This window comes from Tachysurus fulvidraco, chromosome 1, assembly GCF_022655615.1.
Source record: "Tachysurus fulvidraco isolate hzauxx_2018 chromosome 1, HZAU_PFXX_2.0, whole genome shotgun sequence".
Classification (NCBI taxonomy): Eukaryota; Metazoa; Chordata; class Actinopteri; order Siluriformes; family Bagridae; genus Tachysurus; species Tachysurus fulvidraco.
In genome coordinates this window covers 15,421,689-15,442,672 of record NC_062518.1, presented here as the reverse complement: position 1 = coordinate 15,442,672, position 20,984 = coordinate 15,421,689, and the positions used below count along the sequence as shown (strand labels likewise).

The 20,984-nt window shown below is 40.5% G+C and overlaps 1 protein-coding gene across 5 annotated transcripts in view; it reads right to left on the bottom strand.

The window, feature by feature from the left end:
* The window catches only part of add3a (adducin 3 (gamma) a), a 70,507-nt gene extending 51,805 nt beyond the window's left edge, over positions 1-18,702 (bottom strand). Inside the window, exons 1-2 of one of the 5 annotated variants that reach the window (XM_047820266.1) lie at positions 18,590-18,702; positions 2,607-2,655 (exon numbers count right to left, since the gene is read on the bottom strand). The gene's annotated coding sequence lies outside the window, so the exon portion shown is untranslated. Of the gene's footprint in view, positions 1-2,606; positions 2,656-14,265; positions 14,284-14,321; positions 14,548-18,589 lie in introns of those variants that run through there. The other 4 variants (XM_047820261.1, XM_047820245.1, XM_047820250.1 and 1 more) reach the window with 4 other exon arrangements.
* Positions 18,703-20,984: the final 2,282 nt, after the last annotated feature.

Sequence of the window (20,984 nt, the reverse complement as noted above, 5' to 3'; positions counted from 1 at the left end):
GCCTCCATTGGTCTCCAACCCTCTCGTATCCAAGAGGTTTATAACACCAGTTCTCTGCAGGCATATGAGTCTGGACTTCTCTTTGCACTATAAAAACAGTGTTAGCTCAGAAAGACTAACCTTTCCAGATGTCATTAAGAGGAGATGTCTTCTCAAGCCCAAGCTGAGATCATCTGCCTTTTGTAGAATCACTCTTATGATTCGAGTCCAAGACAAGACTTTACTGATTTACTTAACTGCTGAACTATTTGTATACGAAAAGCACAAACCCAAAAGCACCTCACATCCACCAAGCCTTGTCCACCTTCCTGGACATCCAGCGCTCTCCACTGGAAAAGAAGTCCACAATTGTCCTTTGTATCCTGCAGATCAGTTCCTCAGGTGTCTCCATGACTATATTTCTATGTTAGAAGCAGCCAGGTTTCTTACCACCACAACTAACTTGCTGTAATGGATTTTTTTTTTTAGACAACCTTTTCCAGCATTCATTTTCTGCTCATTATTTGCTGAAACTCTTCCACAGTAATCCACCTGGCAGTTTTCAGGGCCCTGTTCCATCCCATTGGCCGATAATAAACCCTTCCCCCCCCCCCTTCCCCCAGTTCCCTCTTATGATTCAAGCACAGCAGAGAGAGACAGACAGATAGAGAGTGAGACGTGTATCAGTGATCTCGCCGATTGACCCAGCGTACAATGGCAGGTTAGGGTCTTTCCAAACGCATGCTTTTACGCTTTAAAAGGTTAACCTCCTCCTCACTCTCGTTTGTATGCTTAGCGCACATTTGAGTTTGGGAGCAGTGCTGCGGCCTGAACGACATCATTAAAGAAGAATTTGACTGTTTTCTGGACACGCATGACATCATAGCATGTGTGAAAGTGTAGAGCGCTGAGAACGGGATGACGGAAAAGAGAAAGAGGAAAAGAGACCAGAGGAGTGGAGGGCGGCCAGAAGAGCAGTGGGAGGGGCTTTACAAAGAGAGAGAGAGAAAGAGAGACAGAGACAGACAGATGGATGTAGAAAGAGAGACAGAAAGAACAGGCGCAGAGAAAGAGAGAGAAAGAAGAGAGATAAAGAGACAGAGAGACAGAGAGAGAAAGAAGAGAGAAAGAGACAGAGAGAGATAGAGAGAGAGAGAGAGATAGAGAGAGAAAGTCACACAAACTTAACTTTGGATTGCTTTAACAATCCTGTGTGGGTGTTTCCTCGCCTTCGTTTCTCCCATCTGCCCAAAGGTCTGTGAATCTGATTCTCTCTCTCTCTCTCTCTCTCTCTCTCTCTCTCTCCCCCCCTCCCTCCCCCCCTCCCTCCCCTACAGTACCATTACCAGACTCACATTACACTCACAACAGCAATGGAACAAATTAATCAGAGACAGAGGTGGTGGGGTCTGTTTAAGGAGGATGTCTGTTAACTTGCATAATCACTTTAAAATTCAACACAAATAAAATTCCTCATCAATCACACTCGAATTTCAGCACGGGGTCAGGATCCAGGCGTCGTGTCCAGGGACTGCGGAACGCTCGATCCTGATTGGTCAGGAGGCTTGTGCGATGTAGGAATTTCGTATGATCATAACACTGTTGGTATTTAACGCAAGTTTTTCAGCACGGTCTGAACAAGAAACCTGCTACAGTCTGCGGTCATGTTCTTTTCATTCAAAATTTACAAACAGCGATTGAGTGGATTGTAAAAAAAAATATAAATCTCAATCCTCTTTATCTGTAATCCGTCTTATAGCCATTGGGATAAATAGGGTTAGTGTAACAAACGCACAAGTCTAACACCGGTTCCAGTTATAGTTGCTATACTACACAACAGGTGCTGCTGTAGAATCACGACAAACTTTGATGTTGGCTTTGTTACGTTTGGAGGCAAGTGGACAAAAAGCTAGGGTGCCAAAACATTTGGAGGCAAGTGGAGACGAGCATGTGACGTCATCCTAATACCTGTGAGGACGTTCCCCTCATTGACGTGTGACATATCAAAACACTCAGAACAATGTTGTAAAAAGTTTTGTGATTTTGCATATTTTGGGGGTGGGGCTTCGGGACAACCGAAAGGCCAGTCGGTACACCAATTTAACACTTTGTTCAGAGTATCACCCTAAAGGAGTTATAACCTCCAAAGTTTATAATGGGAGTCTATGGGAAAAAAGGCCACTTTGAGACCTGGTACCGGAAGTACCGGTACTCTGATTACTTAGAAAAGTAACAGCAACAAACTTCAGACCAGGATCTACAACATATCCGAATTTGATCATTTATAACTCTTGATAAATTTTTGTCTAAGATTAAATAGGAAAACAGAATGTTGGCTTCTACAAAGTGACATGATAATTGATTATTACATAGGCAGCAGCTGAGTCTACTACTACACACATGGTGAGTGAGACACTGTGCAGTGGGAGGTTTTATAGGAAAACGCTGCTTTTCCAACGTCGTAAAATGCCTTGCCAACTAGACTGTTACTCATACGTGAGACGTGAGACTGAGCCTCGCTAAGACTGACAACAGAGAAGCTATACCTCCTTCATATAAAGAGTAAGACACACAGTCCACACCTCCTTCACATATAGTGTAAGACACAGAGGCCACGCCTCCCTTACCTAGTTGCTGAGTGATCGCTCCTCCTTCTGCTAGCACCAGTTGTCTCACCTGCAACACACAAATTACACGCATAAAACACAAAGTGAAAATGCTTCCATTTTTATATATATATATATATATCAATGCTTCTATACTGTCATATATCAATGCTTCTCTTCCTGTGGCAGTCAAAATACAGTCATAGCGCTAAAAGCTAGATATCAGCTTAGCTGTGAGAAACAGGATTTTGCCAAGTCACGATTACTCCTGGTTTGACTCAGTCTGGTGGTCAGGTGACTACACTGCGATCCTTTCATTTGACTCGACAGACTGTTTTTTTTTAATAACTTTCAATACAAGACTGAGTGACAAATATGATCGTGCACACACACACACACACACACCATGAGAAATATTACACACAGTCCTATAGTACGAGTTTGGAGGAAAATAGAAGGATGGATAGTTGGATAAGGACAAGGATGGATGAATGGACAGTTGGAAAGGGGGAAAAGTGGATAAATAAACGGATAGAGGAAAAAAGGATAAACGGATGGGTGGATAAATGGATGGACGGATGGATAACTAGACAGATGTCTAGTTATCCATCCATATGTGAATAAATAGACACATGTTGCAAAAGACAAACAGATGGAAAGACGGCTGGATAAGGGAGGACAGACAGCGGCTACACAGACATAAATGAGCAGGAAACTAGCACAGCTTGGAGGAAAACTATCCACTCATCACCTAAAAACTCTTTACTCTACACACTAGTCTTTGATTACATCTGTGTAAATACATACACAGACACCACAAAGCAAGAGGTCTGCATGGTATATAGTGCAAGTGACACAGGGTCTATAACTAACTAAACCCTGGGGGGTGTAATCTTAACCTGCGCCCATACAGTACCTGCCCTTTCCGGGTTACATTCCAACCAAGTAGAATCCACACCTGCTAGACTTTCTACTGAAAACCAAGATCAACTGATTAAATGAGTGGAATCAAGTGTGGCACGTTTTATCGGAATGAAAACCAGCGCACACGCTGGCCCTGTCCAGGTTAGATTGGACATCTACTTGAACTAAACAAGCTGGAACTCTGTGAAATCACTTAGGGTTTTTTTTTTTTATACCTGGTCACTTCGTGCGTTTTCTGTGATCCGATAGCTATCTAAATACCAGGTCTAAATACCCTCCGAAACGGTTTATAAATCCGACCGTTAGAACCCCTTCAGGAGGTGGTCTGGGACACATTTCAGATGAAACCGGACAGGTGTAAATGAATGTGGTTGTTCAAGCCACATACGTCATCGCTATACTCATCCCAAACGGAAGTACATCACCCGCAGGTGATCTTTCACCCAGGTTTTTTCGTCTTCTTTTTGATTGCGTTCTGAAAACCGCATACACCAAAGCGTGTTCCATTTCAATTACGCCAGAAATGAGGTAAAATATATTTGCATTTCGGGCGGGAGTAGAAAGATCGGTTCGATATCCGATTCGCCGAGACGCGTTTATGTGGCCTGATGTAAATGGAACAGTTTTAACAAATCAGATAGCTATCGGATCAGAGAAAACACATGAAGTGACCAGGTGTAAAAAGGCCCTTAGTTACATAAACTGACGTTCTTCTGGATCTTATTAGATTAGTACATATTGTCAGGACATACTGTAGTTGTTGACAACCATGCATTAACGTGCCTCGATTACAAAAGACCTCATCACACTGGCATACTGGATTCTGGCAACGATCCCACTTATAACTGCAAGACACGAACAAGGTAAAAAATATATAGCCATACTTTAACACAGTTCCTGAATTGTTCAAATTGCTGCATCAGCGATGTCCAAATGAACTACAATAGCTCTGTATAAACTTTAAAAGAAAGGATGGATGCCGTAAACAGAAAAAAAAAGTCTATTTAGCAAATTCTGAAAATGCTGTGGACAGCAGTCTGGGTTGTGTTTTGTGTGTAGATCAAGGACAACCGTGAGGCTTTGCCAGAGCTGACGCTGTGCAGCCAAACGTTAGACAAGTCCCATTACGTTAACGTACAAATTACATCGTGTTGGTGACACTGGTCAATGGTCTAATATCGTAATAGGAGGTCTAGCTGCTATTATTTTAATGCAATACAATTAAAATATTATTAAATTATTAAAATACAAGGGCAATCCTCCATTACCTACAGGGTGCATGCATACTGCTTGATCAGTAGCTAAATCACACACCCACAGAGGTGTGAATGACGGCCAGAGGGGATTTGAGAGTCCTGGCTCGGCTGTCTTAAAAAATAGTGTTATTTTATCAAAGTTATCAGGTTCGAGAGTCAGCACCTCTATTTATGGACCTCTCATCAGAAGGCTAGCATTTTTACTGACAAACTAGCAGTGGTTTATGGAGCTAACTGGTCTCTCTGAGTTCCTGTAGCGGCTATAAGTAATACTTTTACTGTACCTAATCAGGGTTTACAACTAAATACTGCAGACAGGTTTTTTTCTGACAGAGGCACCACTAAAACACACTCTCCCACTCAAGAACTGACGTCCAGGCACCGCATGCTAATATTATTTAGGGCATTAGCATGTAATGGGCGGCAGGCACTTATTTCCAGGGATTTCAGATATTGTGTCATCGGTTGGCGTGGCCCATTTGATCATCTAACCCTAACCATAGTTTTTAATTGCTTATTTGTTTTCTAAAATAAATCTACCTGTATGATTGTTTTGTCCTTCGTAGTATGCTGTTGTTTTTTTGAAAGAGAGCGTTTTTCCTAAGACCTCCGGAAACATGCTCACTTTACGTCATGGTAACGAAACCCCTGGAATTTAGTGGATGCCTGTAATGGGCGTTCACTACATTAACTAGATTGTAACTTCAGCAATCCATGGAATCAATGTTGTGTTGGTTTTGCAACTTCTACGGTGTTTAAAAACACATAGCATCTAAAGAAGAGTACAATGGTGGCAAAAGTCCAGAAATTACAGCAACTTGGAATCTAGCCAGGTAAAGCATGTCCTGACCTCCTGTCATCAAACAGCAGCTCATAAATGATTCAGAGATACACGAGTTGAATTGGAACCAGAGGCAAAACAGTCAAGGAAATTCGTTCAGGCAGAACAAATGAGTGGGAATATTGGCCAGGTATGTGTTCGCCAAACCACTTCAATGTGTTCCTGCTCCTCTCTCTGGAAACCCATCCGTCATCTCAAGGAAGGCAAAGCAATGGCTGTTAGGGGCAAGAATTTTAATGTGGTTGATTTGTTCTCATAAATGTGTTGTGGCCTCTCGAGCATATTCATAAAGCACTTAATAAATATACGCTTACAATACATGGTGGATAGAAGTAGAAATGCAGAGGTTGGAGATGCAAAACTCCTACATATTTGATCAGAGTAATTAAATGAGAGGTTAATACAGGCTTCCTGGACAGCAGCAGGTTTGTGCATTTATTCAATGTGGGATTTTACGAAAGCATTGGATCGGAGTTTTGTCAAATCTGCTTAAAAAGAGCCCCAGCCTGACTAAGAGGATAGTGCGACAACAGCCAGCATGCACTGATCAACCCTGTAAAGGAGTACTACACCATTCAGGGTGTCCCCTGCCCTGTAACTTGGATTCCCTGGGATTGGCTCCAGGTGTAGGATCAGTGGTTCAAAAAATGGATGGATACATGGATGGATGGATGGATGGATGGTGTCCAGTGAACATAAAGGCCAAAACAAAGCCACTACAGAGGCATGCGCCTCGACCAAATGATCAGTGATTGGAATGACCCGACCAAACATTGCACATGAACTAGAGGTCCTCCGTTGTTTCAGGTTGCTGAAATGGTAGGCAAGGGAGAAACCAGCATAAGTTGCAAAAACGAGGACCAGCTGGTATTTTGTCAGATCCTGGATCATGGACCGTATCCATGCCCACACCCTACACTTTGACTTGCTAGTTACTAAGAAGCAATCTGATTGTTAAGAAGCAGAGAAGCCAGATATAACGAAACGATTAGTAACATCAAGTTCCACTATGTTATTCTGGTTGCCATAGTAACGCTAACAACTTCTTGAATGCCTGATTAGAAAAAAATTAGGGAAACCCAAAATGGGAAGCACAGTGCAGTGGAAAGCATTGTAGAAACACTAGCTAGGTCCCATCTTGAGCTTTGGGTGCTGGTTCTTCTTTCTTGTTTATATTCTTGTTGATTTTCCTACAATTTATCCAGGTTCTTTCCACCTCTCAAAATTTCCCTGGCCACGAGGTGTGAAGGAGTACGTACTTGGTCTTGTGTCCAGGGTATATTACATTTACAGCATTGGGCAGATGCCCTTATCCAGTGCAATGGACAAAAGTGTTTAGGTCTCTATCTTTGGATACATTAACTCTGGTTTTAAATACATACATACAACAAACAGGAAGTGTTAGTTGAAGTATTTCATAAATAAGTAGGTCTTCAACCGACGTTTGAAAATCGCCAGTGACTCAGCTGTCCGGACCTCTAGGGGAAGTTCATTAGACCACCTCGGTGCCAGAACAGAAAAGATTCTTGTAGTATACTGGACTCTTTCCCTGAGAGATGGTGGAACGAGTCAAACAGTGCTGTAGATCTGAATGTGTGAGTGAGCTGCAGTGCGAGGAGTGATAAGGGCTTTGAGGTAAGAGGGAGCTGGTCCGTTTTTGGCTTTGTAGGCAAGCATCAGTGTTTTGAATCTGATGCCTGCAGCTACCGGAAGCCAGGGAAGGGATCGCGGCAACGAGGCGGTATGCGAGAACTTTTTGATTCATTTGCAGAGGACGAATTGCATTCATAGGTAGACCTTCCCGCAGTGCATTGCAGTAGTCCAGTCCAGTCTTCAGGTAAACCGATATTCCCACCTCATATCCAGTTTACCCGAAGGACAGGTCATGAATACGGATATTATACAAGCAACCACTTCAGAAACGAAATGCACCATGCAAGCAATTATTGTCAAGTTTTACAAAACATCAGAGCTGTAATGGTGGTGTTTTTCTTTAATTTGTACACATCCAGGAGCCATGTCATGTTGTGTGTCCACTACCTGAAATACAATATCATACAATTCTAGTCCCGATTGTTCATTATCAAACTACAGAATCTCACAACAATAATATAAAAGGTACACAAATTAGGGTTAGCTATATGCCTACGTTACATTTAGACATAACAAACAAACTCGACACAAATAAACAAATCAGGTTTAAATGGTCCACCCCTGAGCAGGAGGCACTGTTTCTGTTATGGAAATGGTGACTGTTTTTCTTCAACAGTTCCCAGCTGTAGTGAATCACACTCGCAGTGGGTCACGGAAAATGACAGCATGCTGTAACGAACTCCTCCGTTTAACATGCGCTGTTTTGTGTCAGAGCTGTGACAGGAGGCAAATTCTCAGAGGAAGTCCTGCAAGGTCAAGGTCTTTACTGTGAACCTCCCTGGACTTGGGTTTCTGATGAACTAGACCCGACATTTCCAAACAAACCCACATCACGTTAGCGAGAGTTTCCTTCTACCTTTTGTCTTTCGAACAATGGACTTAATAATAAAATGTGTTAAAGAGTGTTACTTGAAAGAAAGTCAAGAAATCGATAATGGAAGGATTCACACACACTTGGTTACGCTGCGCTAGTCATACGTAATTGTTAACAATGCTAATAACTTACATGTAAAATAAGGCTAAATGGGGCGGGAAGTCGATCAAGTAAACAGTCCGTGACCTTTGCAATACCCTTTTCTGCCTACTCCCTACCCCAACACACACACACACACTCTCTCACACACACAAAATTGAACCATAATGCGATATTAAACAAATCTAATTTTAACGGACCTTAAATAACAAAATTACATCTACGGTCAAAGCACTAAAACGTTAAGGTCATGGGGAACTAAAACTGAAATGAACTGACCTGAAACACATCAACTCCCCTATTCGCATACACACACACAAACGTTTGATAATGGTCCGTTATCCTCTCATAGCTCTACCCAATCGTGCTTAATTCCCCTTCCACATGATTTCTCTTCTGTTTTGTTGTTTCAAACTGGGACATGAAGTCCAAATGTCTGAATCTGAACACACAAGCAACCAGAGGAGTATTACAATATAACATAAAACATATTCCAAAAGAAGCCTTTTAAAAAACACCTAACACATGGACAACAGAGTGCAGCGGGTTTTTTTTTTGTTGCTAAACCGATCACGCTCCCTCTTTCCCAGGTCTAAAACATAGCAATGTTTAAATAAACGTACGGTACATTTATTTAATACTTTATTTAAAAATTATTATTTTAATAAGAATATCTTCACCAGCATGACTTACACACACTTCTCTTGTACAGCTGGGTGCAAAAGTTTGTACACCCCAGAGTTTTGAAAGGCAGTGGAAGAAAAAAAAAAAAAAATCTCACATCTCTTCCTGCACTTCGTGGCTCTGTGCCAAAGAAAATAAGCCTCAAAGATAAGATACATTAGAAAAAGGTATGAGATGTCTCTTTTCAGTAAGGACTTCTTTCAGAGGACTGGCGTGACGGCTCTCCAGCCTCCAACCCTTTAAGCGCACGCTTCACATCCAGGTGACGTTTCATTCCAGAGTATAACACAGCTCTGGTGTTAAAGACACTGACGCTAAGTAGACTATTTATACCTATTCTGATAGTCTACATGAAAGCCAAAAACAATACATCTCACGCTGTCTTGAGATTTCCTTTCTCTTTGTAACAGCACAAAGGTCATAATAGGATCAAGGGCTCATGCCAGATTCATCCTGAACGCATCAATCAGCCTTTACTAGGTCAACAGATTTACTGCGCCCCCCAGACCATAAGGGACGATTGTACAGCTGAGGGCTTCATTATTTAAGCTGACATTAAGACCTGAAAGAAAATAAAATGACACCACACACACACACAGAGCTCCCTTTCAAAGGCTACTGTCTTCCCTCGAAGCAAAAACAATTCCACTTCCCTTCCATCCGGACTCAGCGGAAGAGGAAACCTGTTTCCCGTTCCTACAGCAGAAGACGACAGTATCTATTGGTTAGCTCACTGATACACACTCACACACACGTTATCGCTTTCCTCAACAAGCACATCCTCAGAGCAAACGCTGATACAGTAAAGTCTGTGTGAAGATAACGATTCGGCGTCAGAACTAATCTGTTGAGCGTCTGGAAGGAAGGCACGAACAAATAGATGAGTGAAGCTGAACTAGATGGATACAGAGTTTTGGACACATTTCTACATCTCACACACAATCTTTCTTACACACACACACGAGTGAACACTGTTGTGCTAATTTGGGATTCAGATTCGATAACTAAATAGTAAACTACTGTAATGTCCTCAGGCACTAAAGCAGGTAGTTACTGCAATACAAGCTGGTGACCTCAACCCTCAACATCTGGCACCTAAAAAATGTGTGTCTAATCTGGTCCAACGCACTCAAATATCTCTCCCAAAACACTGGTACACACGAGTGTCTCATGATAAGACGCAATAGCCAATAAAATCTCACCAGAATGGCCGAGGGCAAAGTATAACGTGGCTCCCACACACCAGAGACGCACTGCTTATACAATAAAACATGACATCTGTACATATTTTCCTTTTGTTTATCAATAGTCTGCATAAATAGGTAGAAAAGAGTTTTAGTTACAATTAAATCAGAGTTGCATGTACCTTTTTTTTAAACACAACTTTTCTCTTTCACTCGCTCAAATAAACAGAGTTCCCAGTTTCTCAATTTTAAAATTTTTCTATAATTCTCTTCACTGGATTGGAGTTTAAAGAATGTCTAAAATCACGGTCTAAAAAATTGGAACCGTGTCAATTTAACATTTAACAATTTAACATTGGAAATGTCAATTTAACATTAAATCTTTCCTTAAACTTTAATATTTAACTTACAATTTTAATTCTATACTTTTATACTGTAACTTTAGCTTAAGCTTTTTTTTTTTTTTTAAATGTATTTAATCTTTATGTAAAGATTAATCTTACTGACATTTAAAATCACCGATCCTAGAGACGCTCGGCCAAGAGATCGGCATACGCACAAAGATTTAAAAAGCAAACAGAGAAACTTGACTAACTTAACTTTATCCTTTACTTTACTTGTGATCAACTTTAACCTTAACTTTAATCTTTACCTTACTTTTACCATAACTTTTTTTTTTTTAACTTTAATTATAAATCTAATTTAACTTATTTCATGTTGGCACAATGTGTAAAGTCATTTGTGTCAGATAAATAGTCAGTTCATTGTTATTAGCTTATACTAATAAATAATCAGCTTATAGCTTATGAACTAAACCTATTGGTTTTTTTTTTGTTTCCTTACCTAAAAAATCCTGACTAGTAAATAGTATTAGCTTAGCTTTAGTCAACATGATTGTTTAGAAACAGATGTTAGATCTGTCTGAAATCAAACCTTCTCTTATTTATCCCTCATTTCCTATGTAGACTCTTCGAAAGGGTTTGAAGTAGAGACCAGACGTTTCCCTGAGACAGAGTTACAAGTTCACCAACATTACCTGAAGTTGCAAAGCTAGCGCTAACTCAGACGTATCGACGCGAGAAGATCGAACAACGTTTATAAACTGACAGACGGAAACCAATAAACAAGTGTTACACGGGATTCAAGTGAATTTGTGGATGTTAAATCAAATTCTATTTCATTTCTACAGCATTTTAAAGTCTAACTTTGTAACAAGCGAGCGAGAAGCTTGATTTATTATGAAGTTTGAACTGAACAATTGAATTCATCATTGCCTGAAAAAAGTGTGTGGAAAGTTAACACACGGTTTAGTTTCCCGCCGATTTAGTGACATTAGCAAGTTGTCGTCCATTCTGATGTGCGTGTGTTGTCATAGTAACAGTTGGTCTCTGGTGACTGGTCCAGTGGTTAGTCGGTGGTTGCGGTTTTGAGCTTGTGAGAAAACCGAAGATAAGGAGATGCAAAGGGAAGGAAATGAAAACCCTAAACCAAGGGAAAGATCAGAGGGACTTCACATCGAGTCAAAACCCTGTCAGTCTAAGATTATTTACATGATGCACTTTAACCCAAACGTGCCAAACCACAGGAGGATTTATGCCGGCAGGTTTAGATACAAAATAAAGTTTACAGAGTCGTTAAAAAAAGGCTTACGGGCAAACAGAAGAAAAAAAAAAAAAGTAAAAAAGAAAGTAAAAAAAGAAAGTGACTTATCTAAACAGAGAAAGATATCTTCTCAATCTGACTGAAACACACACAAGAGAAATTGATCTTGTTCCGAGAGGTGCAAGTGTAACGAAAGTGACAGGAGATGTGTGTGTGTGTGTGTGTGTGCGCGCGCGCATGTGTTCTGCTATTTGTGTGTGTGGGTATGGGTGTGTGCATGCATGCGTGTGTTCTGTAACGCAGTAGCAGGATGGTGCAATTTGGGTTTCTCTACAGGAAAAGCTTTAGGACAGCAGAGTGCAGGCCCACATTTGCATTTTTTTATTTGCATATGCACACATACACACTCGTGCTCTCATACATGTGTAGGAAAACACACGCATGCACGCACGTGTACACACACACACAGACACACGCCACTTCTACATGCACAGCCTGAACCATAGCTCAGCTAACTACGCACTTTTTTTTTAATCAGAGGAATTAAACAGAGAGGAGATAAAGCAGGATGTAAAGATTGTAGCTTCCCCATTAAGCATGTCTCACATTAATAATGAGCTGGATGTCATACACGTCATCTTCAAAACACAAAACTCTACAGACACATGAATCAGTAGCTATGTTTACAGTCTGTTAAAGAATCTGTGAAAGGTTTCACCGGAACGGCCTTTTTTTTTTTTTTTTTTTAAATCATGAGTGGAAAGTGATACAAATTTTAACTTTTAACCTTTAATTCTGTCTTTAACATTAACTTTGATTCTTACTTTAGCATTAACTTTGAATTCAACTTTCACCTTAATTCTACCCGTAACTATAACTATAACTCTAACTTAATTCAGTTTGTAGCCATAACTTTCACTTTAACATTGTCTTCGTTTGTCTTTGTTTAGAATGTTTATACTTTAGCATTCATTTCAATTTTAACCTTATCTTTATTTCAACTTTCTTAATTCCAACTTTTCTTTAACTTTGAACTTAAGTTTTTCTTTGGCCTCAATATCAACTTTAACTTACTTTTTTAACCTTATTACAACTTTACAAGTTTCATCTTTTAACTTTGGTATTAACCTTTAAATGTTTAATTCCCACTTTATAGTCGAGAAAGAACTCAAATATACGCAATATATTCACACACGTGACTGAAAACGGGATTCAAAATGGTAAAAGAATAACGCAGGAATAAATATTACTTCATCTTAAGAAAAAAATGTTTTCCACAAATTGAAGGAGAAATGTTTCTAAATGAGCGGGCGAATCACAGACACAAAGGATTTTCTGGAATTTCAAGATTTAAAAACTTTTCAATCGTTAATAAAGTTAATAATCGTTAATTCAAACAGCATTGAATTGAGACCAAGCACCATCAAATATTTCATGTTAATTTCTCCAAGTACAATATTTGGCTCAGGTGTTCAGATTTGCTCGCTGGCTCTGGTTATCAATCAGCTAATCGACGTCAAACAGAACCAGAGTTATATTAACGTGGCAATCTTGGGTGGCCAAAACAAGTTCTAAAAAAGAAACCCTTCTGTAAACACAGAGCACACAGACCACTTGGCAGCGTATATTTGGATCCAGACCAGAGGCCTGGCATAGCTTAGCACGGTTCAGAGATCTGATTTCAGCTTACAGTAACAAACCTGATCCAGTCATTGCTTTAAAGCATGTCAGGCTCACACGCCTCCACACACACACACGCCTCCACACACACACAAATTGATCTTTCCCAAAGCTGACCTACACTTATGTATATTTGCATACGCAGGCAGACGCTAGGGAATGTCATAGCGCTCGCTGTGCCAAACGTTTACAACTGAAGCAGACTCAACAAAGAGCATTTGGAAATCAAGCTTTGTATTTATCACATGGTCAAAAGGGTCTGAAGAACTTTAGGAAATATGGCCACCAAGCAGGAGACAGCTAATCACAGAGGCTAGTCACTGATCCAGCTAGCTTACAGCCATTAGGTTTACTATATACAGAAAATGTATAGGCAAAGCGGCGTTGCAAACGCAACCAAGTAATCAAGGATATCAACATTTTCCTCAGATGTGTTGGAAAATTGCTCAGAAAAGACTTTTGTCTGATAATATTATACTTATAACCTGCAGTCAGCATCAACTGCAACTGAGAAACTCAATAATTAGTCTTTTAAGTTGAGTGTTTCTTATAATTATTGCGAACACAAACACATTTAAAGATTCGGGGTCTCGGAATGTTCGGCTCACATCCGCGAGTTTTATTCGAGCTCTAGAGAACAACTAGAATCATTAGGAAACTTCTAGAAACATCTATAAGGAAGAAAAAATTCCTATTCGGGTTTAGGACGGACCCCAGTTTTAAAGGTGTGGTTACGTTGGTTCGAATTCCATGTCACTACTAAAACAAGCAGAAAGCCACCAACAGTTTTAGTCCTTGTAGCTCGGTAATTCTTGGCATTTTCTTAAAATATACAACAAATAGGATAAAATCTACTGAAAGAAGACAATATCAGATATTTGACCTTACTGTGACCTTGACCCTGTTTGGATCTCAGTTGAACGTTCCATATCAACGTACCACTAGATGGTGGAGCGTATGTTTTAATGGGAAATATTTCTTCCCTCCAAAAAAAAAGAAGAAGAAGATATCCAAGTTGATTTAGTTGACTCAGCGTGAAAGGACAATAGCGCTAACTGAAGCCCGAAGATGGACTTAGACACACTGAAGACGAAGGTCAAGTGTAGGTCAAATCTCCACTAAGAGGTAAACAAGTGTAGTTTCATCCACATTACAGCTGTTTGTCTGGTGAAACAGGAACTAAAGCAGGGTGGGATTGCTGAGCCGTTTTATATATAGTCTGCTATTTTTAGTGTTTTCATTTTGTGCAAATCACCACGATACAGAACGTTTCCTCACAGGAGGGACACCGCACACGCGTCATTGTTACGGTCAGAAGGTCACACAGGCACACACCCTAATGCAAATTTACAGAGCCGCGTATGGAAACAGACATCGAGCAATAAAATGGCTGATAAACTTTTAAATGCTCTCACACACAAACCTGGTACTTTCTGTAACGTCAAAGAAACCTTCTGAGAAACCTTGTGTGTTACTGTCAAAGAAGAAGGAAAAACACCCGGCAGAATACACACAAACACACACACACAAACAGACACACACCCTTAGGGAGTCGTACACGGGGAGAAACAAGATCTCCAGGTTTGTTTAAGATGAAATGAAATCATCACAGGTCTGGAATATCAAACTGTGAAAACGTTCCAAGAGCCCGATGCACGGAATTGGAAAATGGAAAGCCATTGAGGCCAGAAATCACTCAAATTTGACAACAGTCCAAAGTGAGGCTGATGGTGAATCCCTGAAACTTTCCAACTGAAGAAAAAAAAAATTGGTGTACACCAAAGAGCATAAATGTGTCAGGGTTTTTTTTGGTCTCTTTTTAAAATCACAATATGGACACGATTTGCATTACATCAGTACTGTGACTGGATGATGGCTAGCGTTCTAACATTAAGGACATTGTCCAACATGCCTAGCAATATATTAACAGAACATTGACAAAAAAAATAATCTAGAGACAGTCTGATTGGTCAGAAATGTGATACACACTATACAGTTCTGCCGTCTTCACACAAGTGACTCTCCAATTTGCAACATGTAGCTAGATGGAGCTGTATTTTATGTCATAAAGTGATGGAGATCGATTATATCAACAGGATCTGTTATATCTTCCCCCTGTGGCGTCTCCCTGCTACTACACCAGACGATATTAAATGCTGGTCTAATAAGCTACAATGTGAAATGGCTAGAAAAAGCAAGTTCCTCGTTTAAATGTAAATGTAAATCATAAACGTCTCAAAGACATCCGGACAACATTCAGTCAAGGTTTTAGGTCCTCCCTAAGAGCTAGGTTTCCATCAATGTTCATCAGCCATCTTTGAATGTTTCTCTTTACACCTCTCTAACTGCTGCAACTAATTAATCCACTAATTTACTCTTGAACTCTTCCAAAAACGTGTCTTTATAATCATATATGTTGTGGGTCTAAAGACCTCTGAAACTGACCAAATCACGAACGTCTCGCCAGACAGTGGTGACTTCTGGCAATGTCGTGCTAGAAGGGACTTTTATTAAAGCTAGCATGGCGTCTGTTTTGTAAAGGATGTTTGTGAGCAATAAGGTGTTTAATATCATGTCGGTTCAAATATGATTAGAGAGCCGAGCAGAAAACAGAACGCAGGAAGTATAAATTAAACCCAGATGGAGCCGTGAGGAAGAGAGAAAGCTGAAATAATAAAAACACAACACACACACACATATAAAAGAAAACTTTCCATTCCAGGGCTCCATGTGTGTGTGTGTGTGTGTGTGCGCGCGCGCGCGCGTGTAATTCCGATAAGCCCAACACACCCGGGGATGGAGTCATGCTGTCCTCTTGGACAGGTTCAGATAAAGAGTTGATGCTTTCCTAATGGCTTCATACTTTTCTTTTTTTTTTTTTCCTCTACTAAAAACACAAACACACACACACACACACACTCCTGGTGTGGTAAAGAGCTATTAAGCAGTCACTGTGTGTGTGTGTGTGTGTGTGCGTGTGTGCGCATGTGTGTGTGACTCTTACATCATGCAAAGCACCAAATATCTCAGTCAGTAGTGCAGGAAAGATGTTCGAATGACCAAATCCCACTCTTGGAACATTTTTAAGCAGAGAGTAACTGGAGCATTTCCTGCACTTACATATGTTTGTACTTCTAATGAAAATAATTGGCTAAAAATAAAAACATATATATAAAGAAATTACTAATGTAATCCACAGAAATCATGACCAAGAGAAAAGAAGGCTAAAAAAGGAGCAAATGCTACTTCTGCTAGAAAGAGAATACAAACAGTCTGGATTTTTTGTTATGTCCCGTGGGATCACAGTCCAGATGCATGGAGCTCCATGTAATGACCATGTGCAAGACAGAAAGAAACACATAAGAAAAAGATTGCAATGAAAAACAGGGAGAGACTCCAGAAAAGAGGGAGAGGGGGGTGGAGGGAGAGAGTCCAAGACGGGGAAAAAGAGAGATTTGACAGACTAAAGAAGAGACTCAGAGAGAAAGTGACTCCAGAGGGACTGAGATAGTGAGAGAGAGATTGAGAGAGAGACTGAGAGATAGAGAGACTGAGATATTGAGTGTGAGAGAGAGAGAGAGAGAGAGAGAGAGAGAGAGACTGAGAGAGAAACAGATAGTGAGAGAGAGACTGAGAGACAGAGAGAGACTGAGAGACAGAGAGAGACTGAGCTAGTGAGAGAGAGAGAGAGAGAGAGAGAGAGAGAGAGAGAGAGAGAGACTGAGCTAGTGAGAGAGACTGAGCTAGTGAGAGAGACTGAGCTAGTGAGAGAGACTGAGCTAGTGAGAGAGAGAGAGAGAGAGACTGAGCTAGTGAGAGAGAGAGAGAGACTGAGCTAGTGAGAGAGAGAGAGAGACTGAGCTAGTGAGAGAGAGAGAGACTGAGCTAGTGAGAGAGAGAGAGACTGAGCTAGTGAGAGAGAGAGAGAGAGACTGAGCTAGTGAGAGAGAGAGACAGAGAGACTGAGATAGTGAGAGAGAGAGACAGAGAGACTGAGATAGTGAGAGAGAGAGACAGAGTGAGAGAGAGACAGAGTGAGAGAGACTGAGATAGTGAGAGAGAGAGAGAGAGAGAGAGAGAGAGAGAGAGAGAGAGAGAGAGAGACTGAGATAGTGAGAGAGAGAGGGGGGGGGAGAGAGACTGAGATAGTGTGAGAGAGAGAGACTGAGATAGTGTGAGAGAGAGAGAGAGACTGAGATAGTGTGTGAGAGAGAGAGACTGAGATAGTGTGAGAGAGAGAGAGAGACTGAGATAGTGAGAGAGAGAGAGACTGAGATAGTGAGAGAGAGAGAGACTGAGATAGTGAGAGAGAGAGAGAGAGAGAGAGAGAGAGAGAGACCGAGATAGTGAGCACTCTCAGGAGTAGAGATTCGGGGAAGGAATATGAGTGAAAATACGAGAGAGAGACTCAGATCCAGAAAGTGACTCAGGTTGACTTTAAAGCAGTGTTTCACTTTCAAGCAAAATTATTCTCTCACTGTGGCTCTTGTCCAACTATGATTCATGGTTTATTCTGCAGAAAGTCATGAGAACGAGAGAACATGACCAGAAGATTCCCTCACCTCAACACACACATCTAAAATAAACACCACCACTAATTAGCACGTAATTACATCATCATTTCAGTTATTCCATCTGAACACTTAATAATAATAATAATAATAATAATAAATAATAATAATGATGATGTGTGATTTCAGCAAAACTACACCAGAGAATCCGATCAAATAAAAACACATCAAATGAATCAAAAACACCGCACGAGTCGCTAATATTCTAAACGATTCGGTTTATAGACGCCGAATCGGATTAAGGTCTAATCCCAGTTTATACGGATGAATATAAGAACACGTAAAAACGCCTAATCTGGCAACTCTGTATACACAATTGTTTGTAAACAATTGCAAATCTGGCAGAAATTCATCAACAGCGCAGAATCCGTGTCGGAATAAATCGTAACAACACTGAAAATTGTGAAAACAAACAAAAAAAAAAGTGCGCAGCAAAATTAATCACACAAACGCTGCGATTTTCACCCGTAGCCATGGCGACCGCGCGAGCGTTTGGTTCCACGCACGAGCGCATAAAGAAACAGAAAGCGACTTTCGAGCAAAGTTACAATTTCGGTTGTAACGCGTGGATTCGAATCAGCACGCGCGCATTTACGCGCTTTACACGCCACAGTAAAAAAGGAACAGCACCGTTACCTGGACTTTGCGAGCCTCGCGCACACTTTTAAAACCAGTCTGCTGCTCACATTCAAGCTCGCGCGCACAGACCCGACGAGTGAACCGTGCTGCGCGAGACCGTCCTCCAAATCCCAAACCTGCTGCGCAGAAATCACGCAGAATATCGCGAGCGGTGAAGATCACTATGTGGCAGGAAGCACATAACCATACAGCACCAAACAGCATGCAGGATAGGATATGATGAGATAAGATAAGATGAGATAGGACATGATAAGATGAGATAAGATAAACATGTTTATTATTATTTATATAAACACAGTCATTATTTTATTCAGTCACCTCGAGGAAAACATCCTGATGAATGTGTGTGTGGATCTCAAATGTGGGAAAACACACACACATACTGTACACACTCACATACACACTCTCTCACACACATACTCTCACACTTACATACACACACATACACTCACTCACTCATTCACTCACTCACTCACACTAACACATTCAAACACACACATACTCACATACACACTCTCACACACATATACATACACACATAAACTCACACAGTCACACTAACACATATTAAAACACACACACACATAAACTCACATACTGTACACTCACACCAACACATATTCACACACACACATACTCACTCAAACACACTCTCTCTCTCTCTCTCTCTCTCTCTCACACACACACACACACACACACACACACACACACACACACACACACACACACACACACACATACTCACTCACTCACTCACTCACACACACACTCGCACACACATACACACACTCTCTCTCTCACACACACACACACACATACAGTACTCACTCACTCACACACACTCACTCATACACATATACTCTCTCTCACTCACTCACTCACACACATACTCTCTCTCTCTCTCTCTCTCTCTCTCTCTCTCTCTCTCTCTCTCTCTCTCTCTCTCTCTCTCTCTCACACACACACACACACACACACACACTTTGGTTTAGAATCACTGATCAGTTTACCTGCATGTTTTAGGGAGCTGGAGGAAACCTGAGAACCCAGAGGAAACCCATGGGAGTTGTTATGATGGAGCAAATCAGTCTTTTAGCTGGTAACAGATTGCCCCATTTTGCTTATAACAGAGGTGATAATAATAATAACTGGTGTTTCTCACAAACATTAAACATTAAATATAACCACATGTGATTAGAAAAGAAAACTGTTATAAGAAATAAATGAAAGATGTGGCGTTATGTGAAGATACAACATTACAACAGTAACTCCTTCATCACACCACCATTTCCTTGAATACTGTTCCCTAACAGCAAGACACCAACATCTTCACTAAGTAGTTTATTTAATGGATTAAACACGAGGCTGATGAAAGTACCACTGCAGAAAGAAACTATCCTACAGTGTTTATTGTTCATTTCCACAGTCAAGACGACTCGGACACACCTCTTCTGTTGGCTGTCTTGTAAACCAGTAATAACAGTCAGGCCAAAAGCCCCAAGAGAAGCAGCCAGCTCATTTGTTAACAATCCTGTGAGCTAAATAAAAACCAACTACAGTGATCCATGTGAGTGAAGCGATTCATTACACCCAGTACACGTGTATGTTTGGGCTGTAAAATAACACATCAATGCACAGACTCACGTGCATGCTGAGCTTATTAGGATGCTGCTGTTTTTAGGATGCAACAAAACAAAATAGCAAAAGTAATTTTATTCTATTTAATTTGTATTGGATTTTTAAAAAATCGTAATCAATTGCATTTATCTACTTGTTTATTTATTTAAAATGTGTTTCAAAATAAAAAAGTAAATTAGAGATTAGAAATTTGTGTTAATCGTATAGTGCTTTGTAGTCTAACTGGTATAAAATTGGGTTTTAAGTGTTCGAGTGCTGTCTTGCGTACAGTTCAGGAATTACATGTCATCTTATTTATGTCCGCTAGAGGGCGCCCGCGCCTTTATAAAATAATTTTTGACCTTACAGTTAGACTTCTTTTGAGAGTTTTTTCTTTGTTATTCATTCATTCATTCGTTTATTTATTTATTTATTTATTCATTCATTCATTCATTCAAAACAATTTGAAGATACACTTATATTGCCAAAATGTTAATGACATCTCATTTTTAATCGGTAGGGTTTAATATGAAGCTAGCCCACCCTTTGCAGATATAACAGCTTCAACTCTTCTGGCCAGGCTTTCTACAAGGTGTAGGAGTTTAGGGATGTGCATCTTACACTACTGCATCTGACGCTTTGCATCGCACTTGGTGATGCAATGTTTGGATGCAGCTGCTTGGCCATGAAAACCCATTGCCTATAGCTGTCTATGCACTGTTCCTGAGCTAATCAGAAAGCCACACAAAGTTTGGAGGTCTGTAGCTATTGACTC